The sequence below is a fragment of the Lithobates pipiens genome, unplaced genomic scaffold (assembly GCF_037356315.1).
Source record: "Lithobates pipiens isolate NorthernLeopardFrog02 unplaced genomic scaffold, aLitPip1_a1.2 Scaffold_1, whole genome shotgun sequence".
Classification (NCBI taxonomy): Eukaryota; Metazoa; Chordata; class Amphibia; order Anura; family Ranidae; genus Lithobates; species Lithobates pipiens.
The window spans coordinates 189,869,917-189,883,159 of NW_027507685.1; positions in this window are offsets into that span (position 1 = coordinate 189,869,917).

Here is a 13,243-nt window from a genome sequence, read left to right on the forward strand (position 1 = left end):
CTCAAAGGATTACTGTCCGTGGAGCTCAGTACACAACCTTAGACACTGGCAAAAAAACTGAGTACTCCCAGTAATGGGAGGGGTTATATGGGGGGTGGGGGGAGTTCACGCCCTAAGGGGCGTCCCAGTGTCCAGCACCTGATGGTCCGATATAACCCACATAGTTATTACTATGGCGCTGTGTCCCCTGATGTAAGAAAATAAATTAGTATATTAGCACCCCTAGCCCATTTCCAAAAAAGTTAACACATTCAATTACGACTTCCAGTGATCCAATGTTAATCACAACCTCTTTCCTGCAGATGTGTACAAGTTGCACCCCACAGTATGACAAATCCCAGGCTGCAGTAATGTAAATTAACATCTGGAAATCGTGAGTGACATTAACTAAAAAAAAAAACTGATTACCAAAACACCCCCCCCCCCCACTCCTGTGATCACCAACACGCTTATTACCAGCTCCCATGATCACTGACACCCCTCCCTTTTTACCCCTGTCGAATGCTGTGATCATAAATGCCTTCCCTTATCACCTCTGTTCACTCCTGTGATCATTAACCAGTTGCCGACCGCCGCACGCCGATGTACGTCGGTACAATGGCACGGGCAGGCATAAGGACATACATGTACGTCCCTTGCCTCCCGCGGGTCGGGGGCCCGATCGGGCCCCCGCCCGGTGCCTGCGGCGGTCGGTATTCGTACGGGAGCGATCCCGGACGAGGGGACGGCCATTCATTCATGGCCACCCCCTCGCGATCGCTCCCGACGAATAGAAATCCCCGGTGACATCACTTCCTCTCCTGTAATGTAAACACAGGAGAGGAAGTGATGTATTCTCTCCTCCGTGTCGGTATTTTTCGTTCTGACACGGAGGAGAGCGGATCAGTAAGTTGCACCAACACTCACACACACAGTAGAACATGCCAGGCACACTCACACCCCCCCTTTACCCCCCGATCACCCCCCCAATTACCCCTGCCCCCCAGTCACAGTGACACCAATGTCATTTTTTTTTTTTTTTTTTGCATTGGTGTCATTTGTGACTGTAATAACTGTTAGGGCAGTTAGAGTTAGCCCCCTTTAGTTCTAATGTACCCCCCTAACCCCCCCAATAAAGGTTTAACCCCGTGATCACCCCCCGTCGCCAGTGTCACTAAGGCTGGGTTCACATTGCAGCGGTTTATGAGAACGAATGTGATTCGCACCGCACTGCAGTGCAAATCACATCCGATCTCTGTGCGATTCGAGTTCAGCCATTCGCCGCACCCGCCGCACCCGCCACACCCGCCGCACCCGCCGCAAATTCGCACGGGACCCTTTTTTTGGCCCGCAGCAGAATCGGATCGCATGGGTGTTCACACCATGCGATCCGAGTTTGCAGATCGCACTGCGATATGCGAACTGATCTGGGGGTGTCAGTAACATTTCACTGACACTCCCAGCAGTTCGCATAGGGCAGTGTGAACTGCCGCCGGGAGGCATGCGATGCGGGAACCCGCCGCGGATTCGCGGCGTTTCCGCATCGCTCCAGTGTGAACCCAGCCTAATAAGCGATAATTTTTCTGATCGCCGTATTAGTGTCACAGGTGACGCTAGTTAGGCAGGTAGGTATTTAGGTTCGCCGCAGCTTTTTATAGCGCCAGGGACCCCCATATACTACCGCATAAAGCCCCCTGATTGCCCCCTAGTTAACCCTTTCACCAGTGATCACCATATAACTGTTACAGGTGACGCTGGTTGGTAAGTTATTTTTTTATAGTTTCAGGGCACCCGCCATTTATTACCTAATAAAGGTTTAACCCCCTGATCATCCGGCGGGTGTCATTTGTGACTAATAACTGTTAGGGCAGTTAGGGTTAGCCCCCTTTAGTTCTAAGGTACCCCCCTAACCCCCCCAATAAAGGTTTAACCCCGTGATCACCCCCCGTCGCCAGTGTCACTAAGGCTGGGTTCACATTGCAGCGGTTTATGAGAACGGATGTGATTCGCACCGCACTGCAGTGCAAATCACATCCGATCTCTGTGCGATTCGAGTTCAGCCATTCGCCGCACCCGCCGCACCCGCCGCAAATTCGCACGGGACCCTTTTTTTGGCCCGCAGCAGAATCGGATCGCATGGGTGTTCACACCATGCGATCCGAGTTTGCAGATCGCACTGCGATATGCGAACTGATCTGGGGGTGTCAGTAACATTTCACTGACACTCCCAGCAGTTCGCATAGGGCAGTGTGAACTGCCGCCGGGAGGCATGCGATGCGGGAACCCGCCGCGGATTCGCGGCGTTTCCGCATCGCTCCAGTGTGAACCCAGCCTAATAAGCGATAATTTTTCTGATCGCCGTATTAGTGTCACAGGTGACGCTAGTTAGGCAGGTAGGTATTTAGGTTCGCCGCAGCTTTTTATAGCGCCAGGGACCCCCATATACTACCGCATAAAGCCCCCTGATTGCCCCCTAGTTAACCCTTTCACCAGTGATCACCATATAACTGTTACAGGTGACGCTGGTTGGTAAGTTATTTTTTTATAGTTTCAGGGCACCCGCCATTTATTACCTAATAAAGGTTTAACCCCCTGATCACCCGGCGGGTGTCATTTGTGACTAATAACTGTTAGGGCAGTTAGGGTTAGCCCCCTTTAGTTCTAAGGTACCCCCCTAACCCCCCCAATAAAGGTTTAACCCCGTGATCACCCCCCGTCGCCAGTGTCACTAAGGCTGGGTTCACATTGCAGCGGTTTATGAGAACGGATGTGATTCGCACCGCACTGCAGTGCAAATCACATCCGATCTCTGTGCGATTCGAGTTCAGCCATTCGCCGCACCCGCCGCACCCGCCGCAAATTCGCACGGGACCCTTTTTTTGGCCCGCAGCAGAATCGGATCGCATGGGTGTTCACACCATGCGATCCGAGTTTGCAGATCGCACTGCGATATGCGAACTGATCTGGGGGTGTCAGTAACATTTCACTGACACTCCCAGCAGTTCGCATAGGGCAGTGTGAACTGCCGCCGGGAGGCATGCGATGCGGGAACCCGCCGCGCATTCGTGGCGTTCCCGCATCGCTCCAGTGTGAACCCAGCCTAATAAGCGATCGTTTTTCTGATCGCTGTATTAGTGTCACAGGTGACGCTAGTTAGGCAGGTAGGTATTTAGGTTCGCTGCAGCTTTTTATAGCGCCAGGGACCCCCATATACTACCGCATAAAGCCCCCTAATTGCCCCCTAGTTAACCCTTTCACCAGTGATCACCATATAACTGTTACAGGTGATGCTGGTTGGTTAGTTATTTTTTTATAGTTTCAGGGCACCCGCCATTTATTACCTAGTCTCACTAGTGTACCCCTAAATTTAGGGGTGTCTACTTTCCAAAATGGGGTCATTTGGGGGGGGTTTGTGCCATCTTGGCATTTTATGGCCTTCAAAACTGTAACGCCCTTAGAAAGCCTGAAGGCGGTGCTTGGTTTTCGGGGCCCCGTACGCGGCTAGGCTCCCAAAAAGTCCCACATATGTGGTATCCCCATACTCAGGAGAAGCAGCAGAATTTATTTTGGGGTGTCATTTCACATATGCCCATGGCATGCGTGAGCAATATATCATTTAGTGACAACTTTGTGAAAAAAAAAAAAAAAAAAAAAAAGTTTGTAATTTTCCCGCAACTTGTGGCAAAATATAAAATATTCCATGGACTCAACATGCCTCTCAGCAAATAGCTTGGGGTGTCTACTTTCTAAAATGGGGTCATTTGTGGGGGTTTTGTGCCATCTTGGCATTTTATGGCCTTCAAAACTGTAATAGGTAGTGAGGAGTGAAATCAAAAAATTACGCCCTTAGAAAGCCTGAAGGCGGTGCTTGGTTTTCGGGGCCCCGTACGCGGCTAGGCTCCCAAAAAGTCCCACATATGTGGTATCCCCGTACTCAGGAGAAGCAGCAGAATTTATTTTGGGGTGTCATTTCACATATGCCCATGGCATGCATGAGCAATATATCATTTAGTGACAACTTTGTTAAAAAAAAAAAAAAAAAAAAAAAGTTTGTAATTTTCCCGCAACTTGTGGCAAAATATAAAATATTCCATGAACTCAACATGCCTCTCAGCAAATAGCTTGGGGTGTCTACTTTCTAAAATGGGGTCATTTGTGGGGGTTTTGTGCCATCTTGGCATTTTATGGCCTTCAAAACTGTAATAGGTAGTGAGAAGTGAACTCAAATTTACGCCCTTAGAAAGCCTGAAGGCGGTGCTTGGTTTTCGGGGCCCCGTACGCGGCTAGGCTCCCAAAAAGTCCCACATATGTGGTATCCCCATACTCAGGAGAAGCAGCAGAATTTATTTTGGGGTGTCATTTCACATACGCCCATAGCATGTGTGAGCAATATATCATTTAGTGACAACTTTGTGTAAAAAAAAAAAAAAATTTTTTTTTTTGTCATTATTCAATCGCTTGAGGCAAAAAAATAAAATATTCAATGGGCTCAACATGCCTCTTATCAATTTCCTTAGGGGGTCTACTTTCCAAAATGGGGTCATTTGGGGGGGTTTTGTACTGCCCTGCCATTTTAGCACCTCAAGAAATGAGATAGGCAGTCGTAAACTAAAAGCTGCGTAAATTCCAGAAAACGTACCTTAGTTTGTAGATGTGACAACTTTTGCGCAAACCAATAAATATACAATTATTGACTTTTTTTTTACCAAAGACATGTGGCTGAATACATTTTGGCCTAAATGTATGACTAAAATTGAGTTTATTGGATTTTTCTAATAACAAAAAGTAGAAAATATCATTTTTTTTCAAAATTTGCGGTCTTTTTACGTTTATATCGCAAAAAATAAAAATCGCAGAGGCAATCAAATACCATCAAAAGAAAGCTCTATTTGTGGGAAGAAAAGGACGCAAATTTTGTTTGGGTACAACATTGCATGACCGCGCAATTACCAGTTAAAGCAGCGCAGTGCCAAAGTGTAAAAAGACCTCTGGTCATTTACCAGCAAAATGGTCCGGTCTGAAAGTGGTTAAGGCTGCAGTACACCAGTTGTAATGTAGGAGATTGTGCAAATCTTTTCTGTAGCTAGAAAACTTGCACATTTCCCCCTATCAAAAAACAAACAGTGCCAACAAAAGAATCTTTCCCACCAAAACAATGTCTGCTCCCAGTGGGGGCGGGCAGGGGAAGTCGTCCCCGCTGGGAGATGACAGCAATTTTTAGCAGCAATAGTAGCCACCAGCAATAATCATAAGGTAATACAACAGGCTGGTTGTACCCAAGTTGATTAAATCAACTTTGTACCTTCAAGCCTGCCCACACATGGTTTGAATCTTGGCCAGATCCTGCTGAACTGGCTGAGATTTGAACCACCTATGGCTGGCTTAACACCCCACCATCACCACATCAATTCCATTAATACCAACACCTTATCTCCACATTTACTCACATGATTGCTAGTATCCCCCAATATGAGGGGGAAGGGGAAACTAGTGATCAAGTGAGTTGAGAGGTTAATAGTGGGGTGTTGATCACTAAATCAGGGGAGTTGATGGGGTAGTAAGGGTGGTGTTAGTGATAATAGGAATTGATAGGAGTGAAGGGCGGTGTTGGTGATCACAGGATTTAAAACCAGATTAATCAGTCACTCAGGATTCCCGCCTGTCACAAACACTCCCCTTTCTGAAAACATTTTTTTTCCAAAATTTTGTAGTCTTTATTTAGCAAAAACTAAAAACCCAGTGGTGATTAAATGCCAACCAAAAAAGTTCTATTAGTGTGAGGGGAAAAAAAATATACAAATTTGTATTGTATTGCATGACTGCGCAATTGTCCTTGGAAGGAAGGGGTGAAAGTTTCCAGTATTGAAGTGGTTAAAAATCTATGCATTAAGGTGAAAAACCTCTTGTAGTGCACCAGCCCCACAGAGCCCCCCTTTTATTTACCTGAGCCCAATCATTCCTATACTGGGGACTAGCAAAACCGCTGCAGCCAGTGTCTCGGGTCCTGATTAGATAGATTGATAGCAGCACAGCCATTGGCCGCTATCAGATCCAACGATGTGGGAGCCGGAGGGCAGAGCCGAATCCAGCTGTCAATGTACACAGGACACGGGATCGCTTCTCCAATGGGGCACTCAAGAGGAGCCATGAGCACCTCTGAGGGACCCCAGAAGACAAGGATCAGGGGCAACTCCATACAAACCCAACTGCACAGAGGTGGCAAGTATGACATTTAAAAAAAAAAAAAAACGTTTACATATCCTTTAAATAGCGCTGATCAAGATTGACAAAAGTATTTGACACAGAAAGATCAGCTTTTTCTGATATGTCTCCAGGGCAGTGGGATCATAAGCTGGATTCACATCTATGTGTTTTTAATTGAAATCAATGGAAATACTGGTCAAGTGTTAAAGTGAGCACTGCATGCAGTATTGACTGTTGGCACGTGTCAATGCTTACTGATGTGCATCATGACATACTGATGTTTGGATGCACTGTCACTGATTTCAATAGTAAAGCAAGGGTGTGAATCTAGCCTGTTAGAGCTGAATTGGTTAAACATTAACACATCGCAAGAAGAGAATTTTAAAATAAGCTGATTTAACATGCTTAAAAAAAGTAATAACTAGATATTCCCTTTAGGCTTCCATGTCACTTGATTTGCTACACTAACAAATGTACTTTAACTAGAATCTAATAGTGCAGAATAATATTTATTGTTTTTGAAAATCCTTAAATTTTCCAGTTTGCACGCCTGCTGAGAACAAGTGGTCTTTTCCTGCTCAGCTATACAGAAACGCAAACCATACAGCCTGTTACCAGGCATAGGCCATGCTTGTACTGTACAGGTTTCTTCTAAATATTTTTCCGCTGCAGAAAAGATCAAAGTAGTAAATGCTTTAGTAAATTGAAAAATCAATAAGGAACAAATGTTAAGTGCTGCTCAGTGCAGCATTTCTCCTGAAGCTGTACGTCTCTGGAATTAATCATCAGGTACGTGGGTGTGTTGATTCAAGTCAGGTAAGGAAAAGATTTGTTTCCAGAGACTGGGTGGCTTTTGGGACTTAAAAATTAAATCCTATATACAAGTTTTCTCTTTACTACACAGGCTTGACCAGGCATCAATTGACCCATGAACAAAGTAATGAAGTTCTATCACTATGTCCAAAATAAGGCAAGACGTGTACTCCCTATATAACCCCTCCCACTACTGGGAGGCCTCAGTTTTGTAGCCAAGCAATACAAGTGTATACCAAGAAGGGAGGGACCCTTTGTCCCCTGATGTACATAAAAGAAAAGGATTTTACAGTTAAGCGGTTTTAAAAATCCTGTTTTTACACATCAGGGGACACAGAGCCATAGTGGTTACTATGTGGGAAGTCCCATAGCAATGGCAACTGACGGGGAGGGAGACAACAAATAGGAGGCCAGAGGACTCATACTGCAGCCTGCAGTATACTGCACCCAAAGGCAATATCCTCATGACCTTTAATATTGATTTGATAAAATCTGATAAACATATGAACCGAAGACCAAGACTTACAGATCTGAGCCAGAGGCCTGATGCACCACCCAATAGGCACTAATCGCCCTGGATGAGTGTGCTCTAGAATAAAAGGAAGATTTTTCTTAAGTCGAAGCTTGAACAATCACTTGACATATCCATTTGGAAAATAGTAGATTTTGATACTGCCTGCCCACATTTTGGACCTTCTGGCAGTACAAACAAAACATGTGTTTTGCGAACTGAACGGTCGCCTTTAGACTGATCGCTCTTACTACATCAAGGGAATGTAGTGCTTTCTCTTCCCTAGATTGAGGCTCTGGGGAGAAAAGCCAGAATAATATCTTGGTTTAAAGGAAAAAACCTGTTACCACTTTTGGTAGGAGTTCAGGAGGACAAAAAATAAAAAAATAAAACACCTCATCCTTATGCATAATCAAATATGGCTTTTTACAAGACAGAGCCGCTAGTTCGGATACTCTTCTAGCAGAAGAAATAGTAACCAGAAAGATCTCTTTTCAAAAGAGCCAAGGAAATTTCTCCTAAAGGTTCAAGTGGCTGAAAAAGCTGATAAGACCAAATTTAAATCCTAAGGATTTAGATGTACCTTGATCAGGGTAATAATCCATGTTACCCCTGAATAAGCGACACACCAAGATTGGAAAGCAAGAGGCCTTTGAAAAAAAAAAAAAAAAAAAAAAAACACTGACAAGGCCGGGAGCTTCATTTCAGATCCCATATGCAGGAAATCAGGGATCCTGTCTATGACATACTTCCTGGGGTGCCAACCCCTGGATCCACACCAAGAAACATATGCCTTCCAGACTCTATAGTAAGTGAATCTGGAAACCGGCTTCCTGGCATTAACCAAAGTAGACACTACCAAAGGAGATCACTCACAATCTTTTATAGAGTGGGATTCAGTAGTCAAACCTATTAAATTTTTCGTCCGTGCGGACCTTGTGCGGAAAGGTCTGGCTATAATGGCAGAGTCCAAAGGACTCCTACTGACATCTTTATGATCTCGGTAAATCAAGATCTTCTGGGACCCACTGGGGCCACCAGAATCACCTTTTGTTCCTGCTGAATCCTGCGGAGAAGGTGCAGAAGTAGCAGAACTGGAGGAAATGCATAGATCAGTGAAAACTAATCCCATGGGAAGACTAATGCATCTGTTCCACCTGCTAGTGGATCCCTTGGTCGAAAACAAAGTTGTGAACTTTGTTGAAGTGTCTGGACGTGAATAGGTCCATGTCCGGAATACCACATGTGACATATCGCTAGGCAGATGTTGGGGTGAAGAGATCATTCTCACGGAAATAATTGTTGGCGACTCAAGTAGTCTGCCTGCCAATCCTCTTCCTGAAATTAAAAATTGCTGATAGGCAAGGAATGTTGTGTTCTGCCCAAGCTAGAACATTATTCATCTCTTTTTGAATGTTTATTTTTCTCCCCTATGTACAGGTTTTTGCATTCTTTACTACACCGGTTTACTTTGCTTGTGTTGAGGTTGTTTGGATATACAAACTGGTATCTCGTGTTGCCGAGCTTGAAAAAACACAGGTAAGTAATTTTTTTTAAACGTCACCCACATAAGATCACCGCATTCTGTTGGTCTTTTTTTTTGCTTTATCTTGTCGTTTTAATGAAAGCACAGTCATGGTGTTCCAACTTTTAAAAGCACATCTGAGATACCTGCACTCTCTCATTTTAGATGCTGCATTTGTTAATTCCAGTTGTAATGACCTCCAGTTTGTGTTCCATTGGATAGTGGTGGGAGTTGGTTTCCTGTATACTTCAAAGCCAGTGTCATCCCCTACCCTTGACATGTAGGGCATACAACCCCATAAAGGATCATTTATAATTTAGTGTGGCTTCCCATGTGATGCAACCCTCTTATGTTTAAAAACCTACCCCATATAAACTATTCAGTCTATGAACTCCACAGAGTTCTGTAAAATTAAATATCTGCTTCAGTATTAGGCCTCATGAACACAAGCACCTTGGGCTGTAGAAAACAAACTTTGGCTTTCTTTCATAGGAGTCACAGGTGCTGCATACAGCCACTCAATGGGGGTTTGCAGGAATACACTAGTACATCTGTAAACATGCACATGAGGCCAATGATCCCAGATACGGTCTATAGGGATTAAATCCACACATATCCATGTGTTTACACAAGTACAGATATATACCCACATGCAGCCATATATTTCTTTGGCCAATTGTATGCAGCAAATATGCTCAAATGTTATGTTTTACCGCCAGTGGCGTAACTAGAACCTTCAGGGCTCCGAAGCAAGAAACCATGAAGGGCCCCCCTGAACCCCAGCCAGGGCCCTTTCCTCGGAGTCCGGCGGTGGAACTCCAGGGTGTGGTCACAGGTATGACCTTTGTGAGCCCTGTAGTTCCACCACTGGGATCAGTCTTTTTTTATTTTTTATTTTTTGGTGCCCCATTGGGGGACTGTCCATAGGCAGGATGGGGTCCCCGTCCCCAGAAGAGATAAGGTCCTTTTCTCCAGGGCAGATGAAGTTACTGCCCCCAGGTGAGAAGGGGAGGTGGGGGTCCCTGTCCCCATGTGAGAAGGGCTCCCTGTCCCCAGGGGGAGATGGAGGGGGTATGTAATGGTGTGTGGGGTCCTCTCACTCACCATGACCAAGCTGTAGGCCACGCACTCATCCATGTTGGCCTGGGCTCCATCCAGTGTGCTGGACAGGCAATCAACATATCTCCCAGAAAGACCTTTCATCATCTGTGTATGACGGGGAGGAGGGGGGGTGGCAAACAAGCCTGCAGTGTCCTCCGGGGAGCCGTCTCTCATAGGGCTGCACTACATCTGTGTGCTTAAATTTTGTTTACCTGGGAGAAGTATGCAGTGCAGTGTGGGCCAGACTCAGGGGGATGGGACTCTGGCTGGAGAGAACAGACATCACACTGAGCGGCAATGCATGGAGCAGGAGAGGGGTACTCTGAGGAGCCGGCTGAGGACACAGGTCATGCGGGGAATGCACAACTAAAGAACAGCCAGTGCGATAGTTGAGCATGGAGCTCTCCTAGTCACCCTCCACCTCCAGCCACCCGTGTGCATGGTGCACTGGTACCCCTAGCTGCTGCCGGCCATATGTAGAGGGGGCTGCATGGACCCCCTGCATCACAGGGCCCGGTTGCGGTCACGACTGCTACACCCCCTATAGTTACGCCCCTGTTTACCGCCCAAAGACTGACAGTATTCTGTATTTTAAACACTTCACCAATAAAATCTTTAAGATCCAGTGCCCACATCTCATGAATTGTATTACAAGCAGGGTGGACTGACCATTTGAGAACTCAGGGGCCTTCCATAGGCCTTGGGTTTAGCAGGGGGCCCCATGAGGGGCTCCAGATGTCTGAAACCCGATACATTATTCAGGCAGTAATGTGGTGCAGGGCCTGGGTAGCCTGGGAGGGGAGCCCTGACATATCGCTAGGCAAATGTTGGGGTTTAGAGATCATTCTCCTGGAAATAATTGTTAGCGACTCAAGTAGTCCGCCTGCCAATCCTCTTCCTGAAATGAAAAATTGCTGATAGGCAAGGAATGTTGTGTTCTGCCCAAGCTAGAACATTATTCCTCTTTTTGAATGTTTATTTTTCTCCCGTGTACAGTTTTATGTGGTGAGGGGAGCCGGTGAGGGGAGCCGAGGTGGTAGTACCCAAACTTATGCTCATAGTAGCTCACCTGGGAAGTAGTTTCGGAGCTGGTCATGGTCCCAGGCTGTAGTGCCTGCTACATGCAGCTGGTGTAGCCAGCAGGCAGGGGGAAGGTGAGGGGTCCATGATATTAGACAAGACACAGACTTCACTACAGCTAATGTAGTGATCAAGGAACCCCGCTGATAGGATCTGGGTACATTACAGGCATTACAAATTTACAACTGCAACTTTCAGAGGCTTCCTGGTGTGGTATGGGGGCTAGGAAAGACGCTCCCGCAACTTATTTCGCTCGCCCTTTCCCTCCTATTACCAGCTCGCCCCTCCACCTCCTGTCCCTCTCTCCCTCCACCTCCTGTCCCTCTCTCCCTCCACCTCCTGTCCCTCTCTCCCTCCACCTCCTGTCCCTCTCTCCCTCCACCTCCTGTCCCTCTCTCCCTCCACCTCCTGTCCCTCTCTCCCTCCTATTACCAGCTCGCTCTTTCCCTCCTGTCCCTCTGGGTGGTAGTCAAAGGCAATTAGCCTCTCACTCCTTACTGCACTGTAATGTAATCAGCCAGCGTGACCTACAGTCCCCCAAAAACCACACCCAATGTTAGCCATGATACTCTGGTATTATGGCCCAAATTATGATCTTGTACACAGGCCCACTGCTTTTATAAAATGCTCCTGGTCGCGCCATAGTTAATCCTGGAAGTGCCCAGGAGGTCACTAAGAAAAGAACTTCCATGCAGACTATGATGCAGTAGATATTTAAATGCCCCCTCTAGCGCTGTAATATGTAGGTGTGGCTTAAGTGTGGACCCAGGGGACCCCATGATCTATTGACCCAGAGACCCATGAGTTGTCAGTCCGCCCCTGATTACAAGCACAATTTGGCAAACGGTGATGGAACTAAAGGGGCTATCAAATGCTGATACAGGGTCCTCAACTAGGGTTCCTCCAAAGGTTGCTAGCAATTTCTGCTTCTCAGATAAGTAACCACTGACACCATTGATCATTTTAGCTGTTTGTAAGGAGAAGATTTTTCCCAATGACCACAAATGTAGGAATCATTCTCACTGATCATACTAATGTACTGTGAGCTGTGAATATAATTAGCAGGGTTCCCTGAAGCCAAAAAGTTATTTCAAGCATGTAATGTAAAAGGTTGAGAAAGCATGTAAAAGGTTGAGAAAGGCTGTGCTAATTAGGACTTCCACCTAGCAGCACTGGGGTTGTCAGTTCAAATGAAAGGTGCTATACAATACAGCAAGTAACTTTAATAAAATAGCAGATGGACACAATTGGGCTTCCAGAACCATCACACAATTGTGTGAATATTTACATATTTATCTAGTCTAGTCAGATGGTATAAGTGGCCAGGAAATTGCCTTATTAAAGTGAAAATTCACACAATTTGTGTAAAGATTCTCAACTCCTTTGGGCCCCTTTCACACTGGGGCAGTGCGGGCGTCGGCGGTAAAGCGCCACTATTTTTAGCGGTGCTTTACAGTCGTTTTAGCACCGGTATGCGGCCACTAGCAGGGCAGTTTTAACCCCCCGCTAGCAGCCGAAAAGGTTAAAACCGCCCGCAAAGCGCAGCGGCGGTATAGCTGCACTGCCCCATTGATTTCAATGGGTGGGAGCGGTTTAGGAGCAGTGAATACACCGCTCCTTCAACGCTCCAAAGATGTGGCTAGCAGGACTTCTCACCGTCCTGCCAGCGCACCGCTCCAGTGTGAAAGCCCTCCGGCTTTCACACTGGAGTGAAAGGGGCTGGTTTTTTCAGGCGTTACACAGGCACCATAATTAGATAAATAGATGCGGCGCTACCTAAAAAATGCATAAATATAGATAAAATAAAATAAAAGTGGAATGTCCAAATGGGACTAAAGTGCAAATAGGATACTATCCCACTACAGTGATAAATATTGACAATAAGAATAAAGCATATACTGTGCAATAAATAAAATTATAACCCTGCATACATATTCCAAATAAATACAGGAATGCAAATATGAGATAAAGTGTGAAAATCTGTGAAAAAATATATATACACCAATCAAGTGGCTATGTGCAAAAATTGC